Source organism: Saccopteryx leptura, chromosome 6 (genome assembly GCF_036850995.1).
Source record: "Saccopteryx leptura isolate mSacLep1 chromosome 6, mSacLep1_pri_phased_curated, whole genome shotgun sequence".
Classification (NCBI taxonomy): domain Eukaryota; kingdom Metazoa; phylum Chordata; class Mammalia; order Chiroptera; family Emballonuridae; genus Saccopteryx; species Saccopteryx leptura.
In genome coordinates, this window is record NC_089508.1 from 140,280,567 (window position 1) to 140,306,075 (window position 25,509).

The window sequence follows — 25,509 nt, forward strand, 5'->3', positions numbered from 1 at the left end:
GTCATGAAAAAATATTCTATGTTCATCAATTGGAATAATAAACATAATTAAAATGGCCAGATTACCCAAAACAATATACAAATTTAATGTAATCCCCATCTAAATCCCAATGTCACTTTTTAAAAAAATAGAACAAAAAATCGTCAAGTCTGTATGGAACAATAAAAAACTCAGAATAGCCAAAGCAACAATGAGAAAAAAGAATGGAGCCACAGGTACCACATTTCCTGACTTCAAATTATACTACAGAGCCACGATAGTAAAAACAGCCTGGTACTGGCAGAAAAACGAACATACAGACCCATGGAATAGAATCAAGAGCCCAGAAATAAAATCACAAACATATGAACAAATAATCTTCAACAAAGGAAGCAAAAACACACAGTGGAAAAAAGAAAGCCTCTTCAATAAATGGTGCTAGGAAAATTAAAAAGCCACCTGCAAAATAATGAAATTTGACTACAGTTTGTCCCCTTGCTCAAAAATTAATTCAAAATCGATCAAAGACCTAACAATAAATACATAGAGGAAAATATAGGTACTAAACCCATGGACCTTGGCTGTAGAGAACAGTTGATGAATTTGACCTCAAAGGCAAGAAAAGTAAAGGCAAAAATAAATGAATGGGACTATAGCAAAGTAAAACTCTTCTGCACAGCAAAAGAAACTGACAACAAAACAAACAGGCAGCCAACCAAATGGGAGATGATATTTGCAAATGACAGGTCCAATCAGAGGTTAATATTCAAAATATATAAAGAAGTCACAAAGCTCAGCAACAAACAAGCAAACAATCCAATTAAAAAATGGGAAAAGAGCCTGAACAGACACTTCTCCCATGAAGACACACATATAGCCAACAGATATATAAAAAGATGCTATACATCTCACTAGCTATACAAAAAATGCAAATCAAAACTAAAATGAGATACCACCTCACACCTGTTAGTTTTGACCATTCTTAACAAGACAGATAATAACAAGTGTTAGGCTGTAAAGAAAAATGAACCCTAATTCATTGCTGGTGGGAATGTAAACTGGAACAACCATTACAAAAGATTTTGTGGGGTTCCTCAGAAAATTAAGAATAAAACTACCATGTGAACCAGCAATCCCTTTGCAAGATATCTACCAAAAAAAATGGTATGTAAAAACATATGCACTTCCATGTTAATTGCCATATTATTCACAGTGGCCAACACATGGAAACAACCAAAGTGTCCTTCAATAGAGGATTAGATAAAGAAATGTGGTACATATACACTATGGAATACTACTCAGCCATAAGAAATGGTGACATTGTGCTATTTATGACAATATGGATGGACCTTGAGAACATTATATCAAGTTGAAATAAGTAAATCTAAGAACTATATAATTTCACACATAGGTGGGATATAAAACTGAGACTCATGGACATAGATAAAAGTGAAGTGGTTACCAGGGGGAGGGTGACATGAGAGAAAGGTGGGGAGAAGAGAGTAAAACAGACAAACAGATGGTTATAGAAAATGATTTGACTTTGTGTGATGGGTATACAATGTAATCAACAGTTCAAATGCTATAGAAATGTTTACCTGAAACTTATGTATTCTTATTGATCAATGTTACCCTATTAAATTTAATTTTCTAAATTAAAATTTAAATAAAGAAAGTACTATATGTTAAAAAACATATTGAAATCAAACTTATTTTAAAAATTTAAAGGAACTATAAGAAAAATACTGATAATAGAAAATAGTGCACAGTGTACTCTAGGCATCATTAAAGGCATTTTACATCTACTTACTTGTTTAAATTCTCAAAACATCCCCATTTTATAGATTATAAAACTGAGGTACAAATTGGTTAATAAACTTTCCTAAAGTCTATGAGGTGATAAATAGCACGTATATGATTAAACCCAGGTAGTCTTGCACCAGAGCACATGGTTTTAATCATAATGCAGTCATGGATCACATAATATTTTGGTCAACAAACAATTGCATATATGATGGTGCTCCCACAAGCTTATAAGAGAGCTGAAAAATACCTGTGACCTAGTAATAGAACAGTTGTCAGATCATAATAGCACAAGGCATTACTAAAAAGGTTGTGGTGATGCTGGTGTAAACAACCCTACTGCACTGCCAGTCATACAAAAGTATAGCACATACAATTATGTAAAGCACATAATCATTGATAATGATAATAAATGACTGTGTTACTATGCTATTTATTCTTATTTTAGAATGTAATCTTTCTACTTACTAAAAAAAGTTTGCTGTGAAACAGGATGCAGTGTTATATCAGCAGCAGCCTCATAAGTCTCTCATTTACTGTGTCCCTTGATTGCATCATATTTCTCCTGTTTGATCTCATGCTGTTTTGTACAGTAACATGCTGTACAGGCTTGTCATCTAGGAGTTTGTGTGAGTGCACTCTATGATGTTCTCACAATGATAATGCTGCTTGACGTACCCCCAGGGTTAAGTTAGGCATCACCGTACTCAGACATGGGTAGTGCACACTGCCAGTCCTTACAGATCTATCATGTCTCTCTCTTGCCTTCATTTATGGACAAAGTCATACTGAACAAATAATGTCATGCAAACAAATAAATATTATAGACTCAAGGCAAAAAATATAACAATAAGATTCAACAAAAAAGAATAAAAATAACTAGATAAAGTTGGAGATTATAATACAACTGAAGATCTAAATTAGAGCTAATTAGAAATAGGAAGGATGTTGGCTGACGTGGACAGTTATGAGCCATGTATATCATAAGCAGTTATTAGTTGGAAAACATAATGGGAAAAGATCCTACCAGTACAGCTACCCAAACCTATAAAATAACTAGAAACAAATAAGAGAAAAGCAAATGATCTATATGAAGACATCTATAAAATTTAGCAGAGGGGCATACTACAAGAATTGATTATACCATGTTCCTGGATAAGAAGACTCAAGTATGGATAACAGATTAAATAGAACCAAATTAATCTGTATATTTAAAACAATTCCAAGTAGAATCGGAAAGGATGGTTTTAACTTGACATTCTGACTCAAAATTTCTCTGAAAATTTATACAGAAAATAATAGGTAAGAAAGTACTGAAAAAGAAGAATGCTAGAGGATTTATAAAAACAGGTGTCTAAACTTGGTATAAAATTATAATAATGATTACAGCATTCAAGGGAATATAAAACAATAAAAAACAGAACATAAAATCCAGAATCATGTGGGCCTCTGTGTATGTGCCTATAAAATTAGTTCTTATCACTGAGGTATTAAATTAATAAGTGGCAATAAGTTGATGGGATAACCACCTGAAGAAGCTATATAAAAATATAAACTGTCCTTATACAAAATTAAAATGATTATTTTGTTTTGTTTCAGTCTGTTTGGTCATTCCTTAGTGTTTTAGTATTTTCCTGATCTCTCAATATTTCCAATATTAAGAATGTTTTAATTTTGTGATTAGGAAAGCCTCATAAATGGTATTTTATTGGTGTGGGTTCAGTTAAAGTTGTAATTAGAAAAGAAAAATTTGTCTTAATTCAATAAGTGTGAGATTCCTTCCACAAAAAAAAGGCAATTGAGAGAAAAATTTGAATAGGTGACAAAATATAAACTAAGCCAACTGTGAAGGAGAAAAGATGAAACTTATCTTAGAGAGTTTGGAACCATCCTGTAAAAGTGGGACTTGGTGAGAGGTATAGGGAGGGACTAAGAAAGGTATTCCATGAAGTCACCTTTTTTAGGTAGAAAGGAGGCACCCTAGGAGGGATAGAGATAATAAAAGAAAGTCAATCCATCTCAGTTTGCATAAGCCTGTTTCTGTTAACATAGATTTTGGAATAAAAATGTTCAAATGAAAATAAGTTGGTGTTTTTTTAATCACTACTAATTTAGATGAGCATTTCTAGAAAAATCACTAAAGAATATGTTGTCAATTGTAGTTCCAACATATACAATAAGTAAAATATGCAAATATACTCATTATAAATTGACAGTCAGGAACACCCATCTTTTAAAAGAAAAGTGAAAACTGTAGGAAGTTGCTTTCAAGATTAAGACAGGCTCTAGGAATACTATCATCTAAAAAAAGCCATTAACTTAAATTTACCTACTAAATTTTTTTACATAATGATTGTAGAAAAGTGTACCTCATTTAAATGACCTGGAAAAGCTTGCTGGCATCAAATTTAACAAATCATTATCCTTCAAAGAGAAATAGAAAAAAACAATAAACTAAAGAAAACATATCAACATGGGGTAAATTAGAGAATTAATGATAACAAAAATCTATCCCATCCACAGACTGTGTGTCCTGTTTTAAGGTCACATAGTCTAGTTTAGAAGAAATATAAATGAAGATACTCTTCTGGTCTGCATTGCCAATTCTTCTGTGTATACTAAGAAATAAGGTGGGTGGGCCCTGGCCGGTTGGCTCAGTGGTAGAGCATCAGCCTGGCGTGCAGGAGTCCCGGGTTTGATTCCCAGCCAGGGCACACAATAGAGGCGCCCATCTGCTTCTCCACCCCTCCCTCTCTCCTTCCTCTCTGTCTCTCTTCCCCTCCCACAGCCAAGGCTCCATTGGAGCAAAGTTGGCCCGGGCACTGAGGATGGCTCTATGGCCTCTGCCTCAGGCACTAGAATGGTTCTGGTTGCAACAGAGCAATGCCCCAGATGGGCAGAGCATTGCCCCCTGGTGGGGTGCATGCGGGAGTCTGTCTGATTGCCTTCCCGTTTCCAACTTCAGAAAAATACAAAAGAAAAATAAGGTTGGGGTGCAAAAATAGATGTATGTATTACCTAGAGTCCTTCAAATCTGTCTAAACACTAAGACCTATCAAATTCATTTGCTGAAGATTGCCAAAAGTGAATGACAGGATCAAAGCAAAGTATTGTCAATGTTATTCACCCTTCAATACTGTTGGGCAGATAAAATATTATGCTTACTTTGTTAAAGATGGAGCTGCCCACGTGGAAGCTTTCGCCAAGGTGATATTAATGTGTGTTGGGGGTGGCTGTGGGCAGGCAGGATTCTTGTAGGCTGGGGCTTGCTTTTAGGACTAAGCTTTTCCCACCCTTTTTGATGTAGGGTGGTTGCACTCTCATGAGGAATCCCATTATTCCTCAGATAAGTGACTTTGTATTAGAGACTTCCCTATTTTGTATATTGGATTAAAGGTTTTAATTTCTACACTATTAAATGGGGACAGAACGGGAGCTTGCTCTCTTGGTTCCTGAGATTAGCATTAGAGAGCAGAGCAGAGAAAGGCCACGTGGAGGAGAGGAGAGGCAGCCAAGATGGCAGAATGCTGAAAGAGAAGCCAGTTAGTGCAGAATTTGTGTAGAGAGAAGGAGATGGGGAACAGAGATGAATGAGGCTAATGAGCTAGAAACCTTTGATTCTAGGAAACTCGGATAAGTCAGTAGCTTTGTGAGCACTGAATGAGTGGGTTTTGGAGCCCAGTGTGTGTTTTTACTTGCCCAGTGGGTGCATGCTAGGATTAAAGCTAATGGCCCACCAGTTTGTGGCTCCATGGTTTCATTACCATCTGTCCAAATCCAATGCGAACCTGCATGGGCCGGGCTGCTGTGATGGTAGCCCTGGATACTGGTTTCACAAATACTTACAGATTGAACAAAATATAAATTTTTCATTCATTTTTCACATGATAGTCTTAAGTACTGAAGCTATTTTTATCCATTTATGACTTAAATTGAATCACTTTTAAAATTTATATCAGAAAAGAAATAATATGGCCTGATCTGTGGTGGCACAGTGGATAAAGCATCGACCTGGAAATGCTGAGGTCACTGGTTCGAAACCCTGGGCTTGCCTGGTCAAGGCACATATGGGAGTTGATGCTTCCAGCTCCTCCCCCCTTCTCTCTCTCTGTCTCTCTCTCTCTCTCTCCTCTCTAAAAATGAATAAATAAAATAAAAAATTAAAAAAAAAGTTAAAAAAAAGAAATAATAAGGTACAGTTTTTCATACAATTTTATGTATTCATCAACTTAAAAGATATAATATATGATTAAATGAATGTTTACCTTAATTTCATAAGATGGTCTGGCAAATCCTTTCTTGTTTTTATCATCATAATAAAACAAATTAACTGAAAAAGTTCTTAAACTTTAAGAGACATTTCATCCAGCTCCTGAAATAAGTTACCTAGATTTATTATATTTTTATTTAGACAGCCAAGCAAGTCAGGAAAAACTTTTCTTGAATCAAGAGAGAGATGTCAACTGCAAGATGTTATGACAATAAGGTAAATTAAAAGTATTTTTCTATAAGCATGTGCATTTGAATTCTCATTTTTATTCATATTTTCTATTTTGTTTGTTGTAGTCTTTGAAAAGAAAGCCTTAGCCTAGTTCTCTTTTTTTTCAAAAAAGTATTTGTTTTATTTTTGTAGAATAAACTTTATTTCAACATTTGTTTTCATTTAAAAACTTAACTTTTATATTTTTCAGGTTTCTGCCTATATGTATAGTTTAAAGCTCAGCAAAAATTGAAAATAAAAAAATAGAGATTCTTTTTTTATCAATACTCAAGCCAAATGATCATTGTAAAAATTTAGAATTTTTAAACTGACATTGAATATAAATGAGCACCTAAAACACCAGTATATTTTGCAATATCATTTACTCTTGAACAAAGTTCTCAAAAGACTAGAACAGACTTTGGTCATATTTATCCTTGAGCTATATGTTTATGATGAAGTTACAACTTTCTCAACAAAAGATATTTGTATAAGTTAACTCAGAACTGAGCAAACCCTGATCAGGTTAGCTCTCTTGTTTTGTGATGGCATTACAATTAAAATCTGCTATGATAGCATAACAAGATTTCATAAACTAAAATAAAATTTTCCTGATTGTTAAAAATACTAACTTTATAAAATATTTTCTATAAGAAACATTGATATTATAATAAGCAAAGGAAATGTGTTTTGTAATACTTAAAACATTACATATTCATAAGTTCCAGCCAAGATGGTTGTGTAGGTAAATATGGTACTCTCATTCTCCCACAAGTACATCAAAATTACAGCTAAACTATAGAACAACAATCATTCAGAACCACTTAAAATCAAGCTGAATGGAAGCTCAACAACTAGGGAATTAAAGAAACCACATAAATACTGGCAAAAAGGGTGGAGAATGGGAATACATAGTTTGATCCCATGCCCACATGTGCCAAATAAAAATTGAGAGTTTGGAAAGGTCCCCTCTCAGGAGCAAAGGGTCCCATTCCCACATCAAACCCCCAGAGCAGGGCTCCAGTGCCAGGAAAAAAAGTCCCCACAACTTCTGGCAGTGAACACCAGTGGGGATAGAGGCTGAGTGAGATGGAGGGCTGCTGCAGTCACAGGCAGCTCCTCTTAAAGTTTCTGTGCATGGACTCAAGTGGATTCACTTGATCTGAGCTGCAGTGCTGGAGCAGCAGTCTGAAAAGCATCTGGGACATATGGGGAGGAATTGGATTGTCTGGCTTCAGGTGAGAACTAGAGGAGCAGCTTGCTTCCAGACAGAAGTGCTGCCAGAAGCCATTGTTCCTTTACTGAGCCATCCCCTGCAACAAAGCCTGGAGGAGGGGGCCATATATGAGTCTCCATCAACCTGACTATCACTATTCACACACCCTAATGATTCCCCAAGACCCTGCACCACCTTATTGTGGGTGCACCTGAGCCCTTACTAGTGTCTTTGCCATACAAATGACTTGTTTTGGCTCATGCTTCATACATTCCTAAAATCTCTCAAACAAGAAACATCTGGCCTCAGTGTGCTAAATTATCTCTCACTAATGGCTCAGGCCCAACGTTAGTAGCAGATGGTCTTTGTTCACAGCTTGGCCTCTCCTGGGCATCAGCAAGCCCATTACAAGTAGCAGCCATCAGCAGACTTCATTGTAGCTCATGCCGGTTGGCCTTAAGCAAGGCACAGGTGGTGGTCTGCACCTCCTGGGAGGCCACAGAGTCAGTATACCTGATAGACACTTTCATACCACATGAAGGCACCACCCAACCACCTCCACAAGTGACACACCCAAGGGGCAAACTCAGAGGGAAGCAGAAGCCTGCTGAAGTAAGTACTACACTATGGGATCAACCTCTACCAAGCTGATCATCCAGGATGGTTGTAGCCAATCCTCATAGCCAATGGGCCTGAGGTTAAACCTTTCCCATTGAAGTGCCAATAGAATCAAGGCACAACTTCAACAGAAGTATAAACAAAGCCCACACAGTGAGGAACACCCGGAGTACCCAGTTTGGGGTACAGGAAAGTTTGTACCACAAGACCTACAGAACACCTACTATATTAGGCCATTCCACCAGGAAATATAGCAGCTCTGCCTAAGACATAAAAAACAAATATGGCAGAGAGGTTGCCAAAATGAGAAAATGAAGAAGCTTGTCCCAAACAAAAAAAACAGAAAATAATTTGAACTAAACAAAATGGAGGCAAACAATCTTCCAGGTGCAGAGTTCAAAACACTGGTTATAAAAACTCTCAAGCTTAGGAGAATAGTAGATCATCTTAGTGAGAATTTCAACAAAGACACGGGAAACATAAAAACAGAAATAAAAAATATATAAAAGAACCAGCCAGAAATGAAGAATGCACTAACTGAAATGAAGAATACATCACAAAAAATCAATGGTAGAGAAGATGAAGCAGAGGATCAAATCAGCAATTTGGGAGATAAATAAGCAGAAAACACCCAATCAGAACATCAGAAGAAAGAAAAGAATCCAAAAAAGAAACCTCTGGAACAACTTCAAGCATTCCAACATTAACATCATAGCTGGGGGCAGACATGAAAGATAGGGCAAGGAATTGAAAACCTACGTGGAAAAACAATGACAGAAAAGTTTCCTAAACCTGTTGAGGAAAATAGACATACAACTCCAAAAAGCACATAGAGTAAAAAACAACATGAACCAAAAAAAAAAAAAAAAAAAAAAGAAAATCCATACCATAATATATCATAATTAAAATGGCAAATGTTAAAGACAAGGAAAGAATCTTAAGAACATCAAGAGAAAAGCAGTTAGCTACCCACAAGGAAGCTCCCATAAGGCTGCCAGCTGATTTCTCCACAGAAACTTTACAGGCAAATAAAGAATTTGCAGGAGATATTCAAAGTGATGAAAAGCAACCAAGATTACTCTACCTAGCAATGATAGCATTTAGAATCGAAGATCATATAAAGAACTTCACAGACAAAAAAGCTAAAGGAGTTCATCACCACCAAACCAGAAATGTTAAAGGTTCTTCTTTAAGAAGTAGAAGATAAAAAGAAAAGATCAAAAATAGAAATAAATGATTCCAAAATGGCAACAGAGTAGGCAGATGTTCCAACTGCCACCTCCTAAGATGAAATCAGATTACAACTTAATTTAAAAACAATCATCTTGAAAAACCAACTTTGGACTAAACAAAGAAGAGTCTATAACCAAGGATCACAGAAGAAGCCACACTGAGACAGGTAGGAAGGACAGAGATGATCCCAAGGAGCAAGCGGGGTGGAGGGTCCAGAAAGACTCTCACTGCAGGGAGGGTCACCCTAAGAGAGGAGCATTCTCAGCCCCAGGCCCAGGGTGGCAGCCTAGATCATCAGAGCCTAGATGAGGCACACAAACAGCACTTGGCAGTAAAAAGAGCCGAGGTTTTCATCTGCAAGAAAGAGACAGGTCTCAGAGACACAGACCCTGTCTTAAAGGACCAGCACAGAAAATCTCATTCACAGCCACTTACCCAAGGCTTATGCAGGGCAGGGCTGAGAGTATTGCAGGAATCAAAGGAGGACAAAAACACGCTGACAACTTGATGAAACAAGCAGGATTTATTTAGCTGGTAAAGCTCCATGACCCCAAAAGAGGCAACAAAATACGTACTCTCCAAAGTAAGATTTCTTACATCATATATACCTTTACAGCTTTAGCTTTCACATGACAAATACCTGATTTCTATGACTTCTCTGTTTGCAGGCCTACGGTACTTTCATATCTTAGGGAGGGTCTGACCTGATAATCCTATAACTCATTCTTCTTACTGGAGCTGCAAGTTCATTTCAAGGAACTGATAACAAGCAAGGTCTACACCAGTGGTTTGTTATTTTATCAAACTTTTCTGTCTGCCCTTGTTCCCACAGTCAAGAACACTGAGGTCACAGGCTGGAGTGTAAGACCCCAGATATTGCAGGCCCCTATCTCCTCTGCAATCTTCTGGATTCTCCTCCTTCAAGAGGACTAAAGCTGCATGACAAGAGTGTGAACTGTGTAGCCAGGGAGGGACACTGTGGGGAATGTCCACCGGAATCCCTGTGCTGAGTCATTCTCCAATACTGCACTCACTACCTTTTCTGGGTAGAGAAGTCCCCTCTGTGAGGCATCAGTCTGGGAGAAAGGAATTGTGCCACCCTCAGAAATCCCTCCTACCCACCCCATGGAGACTGGGCTTTTCTGAGAAGTCAGCCAGGAAGCAGGGGGTGTGTCAGTAACTTAGTTTTCTGGCATTGAGGCCAGAGCTTTCCCCCACATGATCCCGAGTCTATGACTGTTGCTTCTGCCTCACAGAAGACTCAGTAGAAACTATGCAGACAGTGGGCAAAGCACAACTCTGGGTCTCAGAGGCCACAGGCACCAAACTCTGGGGTCCGTACCCTACAAAGATCTGTGATAAAAAGTCTGGACAAACTGACACCTGGCCTGAAGGACAGAGCCACAGCCACCACCATTCTTGATCCCAAAATTGCCCTAGCCACTAGACTCTACCAGAAGTTTTATTTCAGTAGCCAAGCCCAAAAAGCAGCCAGCAGACAGAGGCTGCAGGAGGCAGGGCTCAGGAAACCTTGGCCCTTTGTGGACTTTCCTGCAGGTACAATGTGGGTAAAAAACAGCCTAGACATGCAGTTTAGTATTGCTATGTACACCTCGGCCCAGTAGAGGCAGCAACAAACTCTGGATTGCTTGTAGCTCCAAGAAGGTTCTTGAGGGCCAGTCATGAGCAGTGTCCACCACTGGTCTGCTCCAGGTACCCTCCAGGGAGGCTCATCACTGGAACACCCAGTGACCAGCTGCAGAGAGCATCTGTTCAGGGCCTAACAACCCTTGCTGGTGGCATTTTCTAAGAAAGGTTTCCTCACACCTATCCCAGCTGAGGCAAGTTCCCCTTTCTGTGATCAGAATCAGCTTTCTCTGATCAGTGGCTCATGTGCATTGTAGAAGGTGGAACTTCACAGTCAGCTGGCCCTGGTGCTAGATAACCTGCCCCACTGGGCTAGACTCTACAAGGGGAAAAAAGAGAGGTGTTGAGCATGGACAGTAAAAGTGTGAGTCCCTGCAAGAATATTGTTGTGTCTGGTCTAGGGGCTAACCCAGTTTCTGAGGGGGTACAGTCAGCCACAGGGGAGGACTCTCTCAGTCTTCCTCCCTGAGACCAGGATCCTACCAACTAGAAAAACTTCTGCAGGGAGGAGTGTTGGCCCCACCAAATCTGAACCTGCTGCTCACCTTGCTGAAAAGAAATACAATTAGAGTATCCAGCAGTGTCTGAAGGATTAGGCTCTGGAGTAGGGGCCACTTTTCCTGTACTGAGATCCTGACTAAGACCCCTGAAGTAGAGGATACAATTAATGTTGTATTCACACCTCAACTGCCCTAACCCACCAAGCTGGCAACAGGAAGAGGGGTTGGTTGGGTGAGGCCACTCTGAACCCAAACTACAGTCTTTCTACAGAACACTCTGTGGGAAGACCAGGCAGCTACAAGAGGAGGTGGAGCAGCTAAAAAGTGGAGGCAAATATTACAGACAGAATTTAAGATTTTTATAGGGCTGCTGTCATCTCTAAGCAGGAGAAAGCTGATCCTTATACATAGGTTGGCCCCTCCCACACTACCCAGGCACAAAAAACGCAGACACAAATGGCAAACAGAGCAGCAGTTTCAGAGAGGTAGCCTACAATAGGTTACAAATAATAGCACACACCAACCCAAAAAGACAGAACCAATAGAACCAGTAGTGAGTGGCAAATAGCACCAATGCTAAACTCACCTAGATATACAAGTAGCACACCCAAAGAAGGAGCTCACCAGGCACCAGACACTGTGGAGAATAAATAGGCCTAACAGGACAGACACTGCACAGTGTCTAATACACAAGATCAAGGTTGACCCTTGAGCCGGCCAGCCTGGAGGGATAACCATACTCATGAAACAACCAACTACATTCAATTCTCACATACAATAGGAGAAAAAAATGCAACCCTCAAGAAGCATTCATAAAGCAAGGAAAACAGGTGGCCTGGAGGTCAGTACCACTGAGCCCATCTTCCTCATAAAGACACCACAAAAAATTTCAAAATCAGACAGTGCTACCTAATACACTGACAAAATGAGCAAAGAAATATTACCCAACTGAATCAAAGAGAAATCCCCAGAAAAAGAACTAAATGAGCCTGACCAGGTGGTGGCATAGTGGATAGAACATTGGACTGGGGTACAGAGGACCCAAGATCAAAACTCCAAGGTCACTGGCTTGAGCATGGGCTCAACAACTTGAGCACGGGATTTCTGGCTTCAGCATGGGATCACAGACATGACCTGATCATCGCTTGCTTGAGCACAAAGGTCGCTGACTTGAAACCCAAGGTCACTGGCTTGAGCCCAAGGTCCCTGGCTTGAGAAAAGGGTCACTCACTCTGCTGTAGCTCCTGGATCAAGTCACATATCAGAAAACAATCACTGAATAACCAAGGTGCCAAAACCAAAAATTAATGTTTCTCATCTTTTTCCCTTTCTGTCTGTCTGTCCTTATCTGTCACTCTCTCTGACCCTCTCTCTCTGACTCTGTCAAAAAAAAAAAAAAAAGAACTAAATTAAATACAGGGTGACAGCAGATTACAAACAACAGCTGATTCTAACCCAAGAAGACCTAGAAATAACACAACTGGAATTGGAGGCAGACAATACCAAACCTCGACTTAGCCAGCTCTACAAACAACACATGCAAACAAGGAGGGTATACACAGACAAAATGGGAAGACAGAGAAGTGTAATCCAAATGAACCAACAAAAGTAACCTCCAGAATATGAACTGAATGAAATAGAAATAAGAAAACTACTGGATGCAGAGTTTAAAATAATGATTATTAGAATGCTGAAAGATCTTAGAACAACAATGGATAAACATGCTTGACTGGACAGTAGTACAGTGGATAGAGCATCGGACTGAAATGCGGAGGACCCAGGTTTGTGACACCAAGGTCTCCAGCTTGAGCATGGGCTCATCTGGTTTGAGCAAAACTCACCAACTTGGACTCAAGGTCGCTGGCTTGAGCAAGGGATTAATCAGTCAGCTGTAGCCCACTGTCAAGGCACATGTGAGCAATCAATGAACAAATAAAGTGCCACAACAAAGAACTGAAAATTGATGCTACTCATCTCTCTGCATTTCTGTCTGTCTGTCCCTATCTATCCTTCTTTCTGACTCTCACTCTTGTCTAAAAAAAAAAAAAAAAATGGATGGACACGATGAGCACATAAATAAAGAGATTACAAGCATCAAAAAGGACACTGAATTAATAAAGAAGAACCAGTCAGAAATGACAAATACAATATCAGAAACAAAAACTACACCAGAAGCAATTAAAAACAGGCTGAATGAAGCACAGGATCAAATCAACGATTTAGAAGACAAGATAACAAAAGCACAGAAGAAGAGCAACAAAGAGAAAGGAGGCTGAAAAAATCTGAGGAAACTCTAAGAGAGCTCTGTGACAACCTAAAAAGAAACATCTGCATCAGAGTTCCTGAAGAAGAAGAGAAAGAACAAGAGATAAAGACCTTGTTCAATTAAATTATAGCTGAAAACTTTCTAAATTGATGCAGGAAAAAGTCACACAAGTTCAAGAAGCATAGAGAACTCCACTAAAGAAAAACCCAAAGAAATGTACACCAAAATATATCATAATTAAAATACCAAAGCTAAGAGATAAAGAAAAAATATTAAAAGCTGCTAAAAAAAAAAGGCTATTACCTACAAAAGAGCCCCATAAGAATGACATCCAACTCCTCAAAAGAAACACTTAAGGCCAGAAGGGAATGGCAAGAAATATTCAAAGTAATGCAAAACTTAAGCCTACAACCAAGACTACTTTATCCAGCAAGGCTATTGTTTAAAACTAAAGAAAAAACAAAAAACTTCCCAGACAAAAAAAACAAAACAAAACAAAAAAACAACAAAACAAAACACAAGGAAATTATTACAACCAAACCAATGCTGAAAGAAATGCTAAGGGATCTGTTGTAAACAGAACAAAAAGGGAAAATAATATAGTAAAAGTGGAAAAACGCTTAAAAGAATGAAATGGCAATAAACAACTACATATCAATAATAACCTTAAATGTAAATGGATTAAATGATCCAATCAAAGGACATAGAATAGCTGTGTGGATAAGAAAACAGGACCCATACATATGCTGTCTACAAGAAACCCACCTCAAAACAAAAGATATTTATAGACAGAAGGTAAACGGATAGAAAAATATTTTATGCAAATGGAAATGAAAAGAAGCTGAGGTAGCAATATTTATATTAGATAAAATGAACTTTAAAACAAAGGCTATAGTAAGGGATAAAGAAGGTCACTACATAATGATAAAGGGAGCAATCCAACAGGAAGATATAACCATTATAAATATCTATGCAGCTAATATAGGAGCACCTAAATATATAAAGCAGACTTTGATGCATATAAAGGGTGAGATTAACAGCAATACTATAATAGTAGGGGATTTCAATACCCCACTAACATCACTAGATAGATTCTCAAGAAAAAAATTAACAAAGAAACAGCAGACTTAAAGGACACACTAGATCAACTAGATTTAATAAATATCTTCAGAACCTTGTATCCTAAAGCAGCAGAATATACATTCTTTTCAAGTGTTCTTGGTACATTCTCTAGGATAGACCACACGTTAGGGCACAAAAGTGGTCTCAACAAATTTAAAAAGACTGAAATCATATCAAGCACTTTCTCTGATCACAATGAAATGAAACTAGAAATCGACCACAACAGAAAAACTGAAAAATACTCAAACTCATGGAAACTAAATAGCATGTTGTTAAATAACAAATGGGTTAACAATGAGATCAAAGAAGAAATAATTTTTTTAAACAAATGAAAACAAACATACACCAACCCAAAATCTATAGAACACAGCAAAAGCAGTCCTGAGAGAGAGAATTTCATAGCATTATAGGCATACCTTAAGAAAAAAAAAATCTCAAGCACACAAACTAATCCTGTACCTAAAAGAACTAGAAAAAGAATAAGAAATAAACCACACAGAAGTAGAAGAAAGGAAATAATAAAGATCAGAGTGGAAATAAATGACATAGATGCTAAACAATACAAAAAAATCAGTAAACCAAGAACTGGTTCTTTGGAAACATAAACATTATTGACAAACCTTTAACCAGACTAATCAAGAAAAAAGTCAGAGCAATCAAATAAATAAAATTACAAATGAAAGTGGAAAAGAAACAACTGACACTGTAGAAATACAAAGAATTGTAAATATATATATATATATATATATATATATATATATATATATATATGAAAATATATATGTCAAAAAATTGGAAAATCTAGGCAAAATGGATAAATTCCTAGAAACATACCAACTTCCAATACTCAATCAGGAAGAATCACAAAACCTAAACAAACCAATTACAACAAATGTTAATAAAAAGATAAAAAAAAACTTCAAGAAAACAAAAGTCTTCGACAGGATGGCTTCATAGGCAAATTTTACTACACATGCAAAGAAGAACTAACACCTATCCTTATCAAGCTATTTCAAAAAATTCAAGAGGAGGAAGGACTCCTAAGCTCCTTTTATGAGGCAAGCATTATACTAATTTCAAAACAAGGTAAGACACTACAAAGAAAGAAAACTATAGGCCAAGATACCTGATGAACATAGATGCTAAAATTCTCAAAAAAATATTAGCAAACTGGATCCAGCAATACATGAAAAAGATCACAGCACGATCAAGTGAGATTTATTCTGGGGAGGAAAGGCTGGCACAATATTTGCAAATCAATAAATGTGATTCATCACATAAACAAAATGAAGGCTAAAAATCACATGATCATATCAATAGATGGAGAAAAAGCATTTCATAAAATCCAGCACCCATTTATGATCAAGACTCAACAAAGTGGGAATACAGGGAACAGACCTCAACATAATAAAAACTTATATGAGAAAACAATAGCCAACTTCATACTCAATGGGAAGAATTAAAAACAATCACCTTAAGATCAGGAACAGAATAGGGGTGCACCCTTTCACCACTCTTTCTCAACATAGTTCTGGAAGTCTTTGCAACAACAATCAGACAAGAAGAAATAAAAGGCATCCAAATTGGAAAAGAAGTAAACCTACCATTATTTGCTGATGATATGATACTGTATATAGAAAACCCTGAGTATCAGTAAAAAAACAACTAGACCTGATGAATGAATCTGGCAAAGTGTCAGGATATAAAAGTAATACTTTCAAATCAGTGGCATTTTAATACACCTACAATAAAGTATCAAAAAAAAGAAGAGAAGGAAATAATCCCCTTCACTACTAAAACAAAAAATAATACAAAGGTACCTAGAAATAAATTTTTTTATGTTACATTATTTTTTTAATAAAATTTTATTAATGTTAATGGGGTGACATCAATAAATCAGTGAACATATATTCAAAGAAAACATGTCCAGGTTATCTTGTCATTCAATTCTGTTGCATACCCATCACCCAAAGTCAGATTGTCCTCCCTCACCTTCTATCTAGTTTTCTTTGTGCCCTTACACCACCCCCTCTCCACCTTCCCTCCCCCACGCCTGGTAACCACCACACACTTGTCCATGTCTCTTAGTCTCGTTTTTATGTCCCACCTATGTATAAAATCATGTAGTTCTTGTTTTTTTCTGACTTACTAATTTCACTCCGTATAATGTTATCAAGATCCCACTATTTTGTTGTAAATGATCCAATGTCATCATTTCTTATGGCTGAGTAGTATTCCATAGTGTATATGTGCCACATCTTCTTTATCCAGGCTTCTATTGAAGGGCTTTTTGGTTGTTTCCATGTCTTGGCCACTGTGAACAATGCTGCAATGAACATGAGGCTGCATGTGTCTTTATGTATCAATGTTTCTGAGTTTTTGGGGTATATACCCAGTAGGGGGATTGCTGGGTCATAATGTAGTTCTACTTTCAGTTTTTTGAGGAACCACAATACTTTCTTCCATAATGGTTGCACTATTTTACATTTCCACCAACAGTGAATGAGGGTTCCTTTTTCTCCACAGCCTCTCCAACATTTGCTATTACCTGCCTGTTGATAATAGCTAATCTAACAGGTGTGAGGTGGTATCGCATTGTAGTTTTGATTAGCATTTCTCTAATAACTAATGAAGATGAACATCTTTTCATATATCTGTTGGCCATTTGTATTTTTCCTGGGAGAAGTGTCTGTCATGTCTTCTTCCCATTTTTTTTATTGGATTGTTTGTTTCTTTGTTGTTGAGTTTTATAAGTTCTTTGTAAATTTTGGATATTAGGCCCTTATCTGAGCTGTTGTTTGAAAATATCATTTCCCATTTAGTTGGCTGTCTGTTTATTTTGTTGTCATTTTCTCTTGCTGAGCAAAAACTTTTTAGTCTGATGTAGTCCCATTCATTTATCTTTGCCTTCACTTCTCTTGCCTTTGGAGTCAAATTCATAAAATGCTCTTTAAAACCCAGGTCCATGAGTTTAGTACCTATGTCTTCTTCTATGTACTTTATTGTTTCAGGTCTTATATTTAGGTCTTTGATCCATTTTGAATTCATTCTTGCACAAGGGGCCAAGCTGTAGTTGAGTTTCTTTCTTTTGCATGTGGCTTTCCAGTTTTCCCAGCACCATTTGTTGAAGAGGCTTTCTTTTCTCCATTGTGTGTTGTTGGCCCCTTTATCAAAAATTATTTGACCATTTATATGTGGTTTTATTTCTGGAATTTCTATTCTGTTCCATTTGTCTGAGTGTCTATTTTTCTGCCAATACCATGCTATTTTGATTGTTGTGGCCCTATAATATAGTTTGAAGTCAGGCATTGTAATGCTCCCAGCCTCATTCTTTTTTGTTAGGATTGCTTTGGCTAATCGGGATTTTTTATAGATCCATATAAATCTGATAATTTTTTTGTTCCATTTATTTAAAGAATGTCATAGGAATTTTAATGGGAATTTCATTAAATTTATATGTTGCTTTGGGTAATATGGCCATTTTGATTATATATATTCTTCCTACCACGAAAAAGGAATATTTTTCCATCTCTTTGTATTTTTTTCAATTTCCCTTAATGATGCTTTGTAGATTTTGTTATATAGGTCCTTTACATTCTTTGTTATGTTTATTCCTAGGTATTTTTTGTTGTTGTTGCAATCATGAAGGGGGTTATTTTTTGAGTTCGTTTTTTAATATTTTATTGTTGGCATATAGAAAGGCTATGGACTTTTGTATGTTAATTTTGTATCCTGCGACCTTACTGTATTGGCTTATTGTTTCTAGTAATCTTTTTGTGGAGTCTGGGGTTTTCGATGTATAGGATCATATCATCTGCAAAAAGTGATACCTTTACTTCTTTTTTTCCGATATGGGTGCCTTTTATTTCTTTGTCTTGTCTGATTACTCTGGCCAGAACTTCTAGCACCACGTTAAATAAGAGTGGAGAGAGTGGACAACCCTGTCTTGTTCCTGATTTAAGGTGGAAAGTCCTCAGTTTTATGCCATTTAATATGATGTTAGCTGATGGTTTATCATATATGGCCTTTATCATGTTGAGATATTTTCCTTCTATACCCATTTTGTTGAGTATCTTAAACATAAAGTAGAGTTGTATTTTATCAAATGCCTTTTCTGCATCTATTGATAAGATCATGTGGTTTTTGTTCTTTGTTTTGTTGACATGGTTTATTACTTTAACCGTTTTATGTATGTTGAACCATCCTTGAGATTCTGGGATGAATCCCACTTGATCGTGATGTATTATCTTTTTAGTATGTTGTTGTATTCGATTTGCTAGTATTTTGTTTAGTATTTTAGCATCTGTATTCATTAGAGATATTGGTCTGCAGTTTTCTTTTTTTGTGCCATCCTTGCCTTGTTTTGGTATGAGGGTTATGTTGGCCTCATAAAATGTGTTTGGAAGTATTGCTTCTTCTTTGATTTTTTGGAAGACGTTCAGTAGAATAGGAACCAAGTCTTCTTTGAATGTTTGATAGAATTCACTAGTATAGCCGTCTGGGCCTGGACTTTTTTTGGGGGGGGGGAGGTTTTTAATGTTTTTTTCTATTTCTTCTCTACTAATGGGTCTGTTTAGGCTTTCTGCTTCTTCTTGACTCAGTCTAGGAAGGTTGTATTCCAGAAATTTATCCATTTCTTCTAGGTTGTTGAATTTAGTGGCATAAAGTTTTTCACAGTATTCTACAATAATTCTTTGTATATCTACGATGTCCATGGTGATTTCTCCTCATTTATTTTGGATTTATTTATACGAGTAATTTTTCTTTTTTCCTTGGTAAGTCTTGCCAAGGGTTTGTCAATTTTGTTGATCTTTTCAAAGAACCAGCTCCTTGTTCTATTAATTTTTTCTATAGTTTCTCTGTTCTCTATTTTATTTATTTCTTCTCTGATTTTTATTATCTCCTTTCTTCAGCTGGTTTTGGGTTGTTTTTGTTCTTCTTTTTCCAATTCCTTAAGGTGTGAAGTTAAGTAGTTCACTTGGGCTCTCTCTTGTTTGTTCATATATGCCTGAAGTGATATGAACTTCCCTTTTATCACTGCTTTTGCTGCATCCCAGAGATTCTGATATGTCATAGTGTCATTTTCATTTGTCTGTATATATTTTTTTAACTCTGTCCTTATTTCTTCTTTGACCCATTCATTTTTTAAAAGTATGTTTAGTTTCCACATTTTTGGGGGGTATTTTTTCCTCTTTTTTGCAGTTAAATTCTAGTTTCAAGTTTTATGATCAGAAAATATGCTTGGTACAATTTCAGTTTTTCTGAATTTGCTGATGTTATTTTTATGGCCCAACTTATGGTCAATTCTTGAGAATGTTCCATGTACACTAGAGAAAAACATAAACTCTGTCACTTTGAGATGAAGTGTCCCATAGATGTCTATCATATCGAGGTGCTCTAGTGTTTCGTTTAAGGCCACTATATCTTCATTGATTTTCTGTTTGGATGACCGATCTAGAGCCATCAGTGGTGTATTGAGGTCTCCAAGTATGATTGTATTTTTGTCAGTTTTTGTTTTTAGGTCAATAAGTAGCTGTATTATATATTTTGGTGCGCCTTGGTTTAGTGCATATATATTAAGGATTGTTATGTCTTCTTGATTCAGCATCCCCTTAATCTTTATGAAATGATCATTTTTGTCTCTGAGTAATTTTGCTGTCTTGTAGTCAGCATTATTAGATATGAGTATTGCTATGCCTTCTATTTTTTGGATGTTATTTTCTTGGAGTACTGGTTTCTAGCCTTTACTTTGAATTTGTTTTTATCCTTGTTGCTTAGATGTGTTTCTGGTAGGCAGCATACAGTTGGATTTTCTTTTTTAATCCATTCTACTACTCTGTGTCTTTTTAAGGGTGAGTTTAATCCATTTACGTTTAGTGTAATTATTTACACTTGTGGATTCCAAATTGCCATTTTATAAATTTCTTTCTGTTAGTTTTGTATCTTGTTTGATTCTTCTCTTTTGTTTTTCTATCATTTGTTTTTGTTTGTTTGTATTCCATACTTCTTTCCTCTGTTGCTACCTTTTTTAAGTTATGCGCTTTTGTGGTGGTTTTTTCAAGGGTGGTTACCATTAAGTAATGAGAAGGGTACCTACCATCTTCATTGTAGTACCCTATCTTGCAAATCTTTCTGCACTTCATCATTTTTTGCTACTGTTAATCTCTGTCCTCTCCCCTTTTTTGGTGTTGTTGTCACAGTTTAAATTTGGTTTTATTGTGTTCTTTGTGGAGTGCTTACTTGTGCTTTGGTTTGGTTTTGTTCTTTGGATCTGGTTGGAAAAACCCCTTTAGTATATCCTGGAGTAGGGGTTTTCTGATGATAAATTCCCTTATCTTTTCTGTATTTGTGAATGTTTTTATTTTTCCTTTGTACTTGAAAGATAACTTTAATGGGTAGAGTATTCTTGGCTGAAAGTTTCTCTTTTTCAGGACTTTAAATATTGGGGTCCACTCTCTTCTAGCTTGTAGAGTTTCTGTTGAGAAATCGGATGATAATCTAATGGGCCTTCCTTTATATGTTGTATTCTTCTTTTACCTGGCTGCCTTGAGAATTTTTTCTTTGCCGTTGGTTTGTGCCAATTTCATTATGATGTGCCTTGGAGTAGGTTTTTTGTGGTTAAAAAAACCTCGGTGTTCTGTTTGCTTCTTGAATTTGAGGTTTTAGTTCTTGACACAGGCTTGGCAAATTCTCGTCTTCCCTATTGCCATTTTATAGATTGCTTTCTGTCAGTTTTGTGTCTTGTTTGATTCTTCTCTTTCATTTTTCTATCTTTTATTTTTATTTGGTTGTATTCCATACATCTTTCCTCTGTTGCTATCTTTTTAATCTCATGTGCTTCTGTGGTGGTTTTTTCAATGGTGGTTACATTTAAGTAATGAAACGGGTTCCTACCCTGTTCATTGTAGTGCACTATTTTGTGAGTACTTTTGCACTCCATCGTCCTTTGCTACTGTTAATCTCCATCCTCTTCCCCCCTTTCTTTTTGTTGTTGTCACAGTTTCAATTTGGTTTTATTGTGTTCTTCTTGGAGCTTTTACTTGTGGCTTTTTTTTTCTTTGTATCTGATTGGAGAACCCCCTTCAGTAATTCCTGGAGTGGGGGTTTTCTGATGATAAATTCCCTCATCTTTTCTATATCTGTGAATGTTTTTATTTCTCCTTCATATTTGAAGGATAGCTTTGATGGGTATAGTATTCATGGCTGAAAGTTCCTCTCTTTCAGGACTTTAAATATTGGGGTCCACTCTCTTCTAGCTTGTTGAGTTTCTGCTGAGAAATCTGATGATAATCTAATGGGCCTTCCTTTATATGTTGTATTCTTCTTTTCCCTGGCTGCCTTGAGAATTTTTTCTTTGCCGTTGGTTTGTGCCAATTTCATTATGATGTGCCTTGGAGTAGGTTTGTTGGGGTTAAGAGAACTTGGAGTTCTGTTTGCTTCTTGAATTTGAGGCTTTAGTTCTTTCCACAGGCTTGGGAAGTTCTCATCTATTAATTGTTTGAATATGTTCTCCATTCCATTTTCTCTCTCTTCTCCCTCTGATATACCTATTATTCTTATGTTATTCTTTCTGATGGAGTCAGATAATTCTTGTAGGTCTATCTCATTTTTTTTTTAATTTTTGAGTCTCTTTCTTCTTCTCTCTGTTGTGCCTCAAGTTGCTTGTCTTCTATTTCACTAATCCTCTCTTCTATCTGGCCTATTCTATTAGCTAAGCTTGTTACCTTGTTTTTCAGCTCGTGAATTGAGTTTTTCATCTCTGTTTGATTTGTTTTTATAGTTTCAATTTCCTTGGAAATATATTCTTTGTTTTCATTAAGTTGTGTTCTGAGATCCCTAAATTGCCTTTCTGTGTTTTCTTGTATATCTATGAATATTTTTTAAGATTTCTATCTTGAATTCTCTGTCATTTAGCTCCAAGGTTTCCAATATATTAAATTTTTTCTCCATAGATTTTTCCTCATCTATCTGTGTTACCTCTCTTTCTTTTGTATCCATGATATTCGATTTTCTCGTCCTTAATGGCATCTGAGGGTGGTTTTGTTGATAGTATTAATGAGATTTAATAAAGAATAAAAAGTTAAAAAAATAAAAAATCGAAAAAGTTGTGTTTTTTTTTAAATTAATAATGAAATAAAGAAAAATAAAATAAAATTAAAATTAAAAAAAGGAAATTATTCCCCCCCTCCTTTTTTCCTCTCTTCTCCTCGCCCCTCTCTCTTGAGAAAATCTTGTGGTGAACTGTGAATTATATTGTATTAAATAGAACAAACAATGCCTGTAATGGAGGACCTGAATTGGGGAAAAGTAATAAAGGGGCAAAAAAAAATAAAAATAAAAATAAATTTTAAAAAGGGGGGTATGGACCCACAAAAAGCAAATAAGGAAAAAATTTGGATCAAGAATAAAATGATTTGTGTTTAGGTGTTGCTTGACTAAGAGTTATGATGAGAAGAATAAGAGGAAACAGAAATATAGGGGGACAAATTAAAAAATTACTATTGTATTTAGTGTAACAAGAGCTTGATAAAATGGAGAGCCAGGGATGGGAGTACTGCTAGTGAGTTAAAAAGATGAAGTAAACCCCCCCCCAATACCACAAACATACGTTTGAGTCCCAGATAAGATAATTTGTTCACTATTGAGGTTTGAATGAGAGGAGACGTAAAGGAGAAAGGAAGAAACTAATATAGAGGGAGAAAAGAAAGAGAGAGAGAGAGAGAGAAAAAAAAAGAGGGAACCACTAAAAGGAGAAAAAAGAAAAAGAGGAGAGAGAGAGAGAGAGAGTTAAGGGTTTTGGAGTGCAACCGTCATAGAGATAAAGGAAGAGAAAAGAAAAGATAATGGGAGATGTAACACTTATGGATAGTCTAGTTCAAGGAGATGAGAGAGTAAGACCAGCAGAGAGTTAATCGGCCAAATTGGAAGAGGAAAGAAAAAAAAATCAAGGATGAGGATAAGAGAAACAAATGAACAAATATAATAAAATGGGATAGGTTATAAAGTCTGCAGATTATTCTTGATTTTGAGAGGTTATCTTCTTGCTTTTTCTTTTCTCTCCCTCTTCCTGGTCGGTGACTCTGTACCCCGGGTTCTGCCCCTTTGGCACGCTCAGGTAGAGGTTTGCAGTTGATAAGTCTCTATGGCGATGTCATGTATTGTGCTTTAGTCACGTTGGCAGTCGAGGATCATTATCATTTATAGGCTCCGACAGTGAGAGAGTCCGTGTTCCTGGAGCCTTTCTCCTAGTCTTTCCTTCCTCAATTAGTAGCCTGATAATCCAGCTATGGGGTTGCTGCTGCCTCGGCCTGGATAGTAAGAGGCTCAAAGAGCTGGCCACTCCCCACTCTATTTCCACTCAGCACAGGGCTCTGTGTAAGGCTCAGTCAGTCAGAGCTGCTAGCATAATCAGCCGGGGCTTCCGCCCACTCAAAGACCTCTGGCTCTGCCACTCTGTCCATTAACACGGGCGGGCACCCACCCCCGGGGCACTTGGAGGAAACTCTCGCTCACTATCTGCTCGTGCAGACCAGGATGTAAGGCCGGAAGTCTCGCCCTCTGAGTGAAACCCCCTGCCCGCACTGAAAAGTTCCAGCATTGGAATTGGCTCTCGCTCCGTCTCATCCCAGTGTGTGGCTTTTTCAAGGTGTTGGGGTGGCCTGAGATTCCGTTTTAAGCCCACACAAAGGCCCCTGACTCTTCCCTTCTGTGAGATAACACGGGCTCCCACTCCTGAGGTGCTGGGAGGAGTCTCTTGTCCACTCTTCGTGCACGCCGACCAGGATATCAGTCCAGCCGCTTCACCCTCTGAGTGAAACCCCTCCCACATGGACAAGTTCCAGCATTGGAATTAGTTCTCACTCCCTTCCTGTGCGCGGCTCCCTCAGGGCTCTGGGGTGGCCTGAGATTCCGCTTTTGGCCCACACAAAGGCCCCTGACTCTGCCTCTCTGTGGGACAACACAAGCGCACACTCCCAGGGCTTTGGAAGGAATCTCTCACCAACTATCTGCATGTGCCGACCAGGAGATCGGGTAAAATGGCTGCCCCGCTTGTCTTTCTGTGTCTGGGTTTGGCACGAGTGTTAGCTGTATTGCCTGGGTTGCCACAGGAACAGTTTTTCCTTGGCTTGGATCTCCATGCCACAGCCTGATTTGGCCGTTTGTGCCACGGCCTGGATCTATTAACCCCCTTTGCCCACCTCAGTTTCTATATTCTCAGTTTCCAGTGAAAGCCGCCCTGTTTAAGTTAGTGAGGAAGGCGGAGCATTTCTTACTCCCTATTTCCTTTGGGGTTTGGTTATATATTTAGCCAATTTTTCGCTCAATCATACCTTCGGGTGTATTTCAAAACTTTTGGAGGCTCCAAGGATAGGTTTTTCTGTTTCTGGTTGAAGATCTTGTTGAGTTTTAAGGGAGATTTATCAGTATCGCTTCCTACCCCGCCATTACTCTGATGTCATCCTCCTCTCGTCGATTATTTGTTTGAATAAATTCTCCATTCCATTTTCTTTCTCTTTTCCCTCTGATATACCTATTATTCTTATGTTATTCTTTTTGATGGAGTCAGACAATTCTTGTAGGGCTCTTTCATTTTTTTAAAATTTTTTAGTTTCTCCCTTCTCTCTGTTGTGCCTCAAGTTGCTTG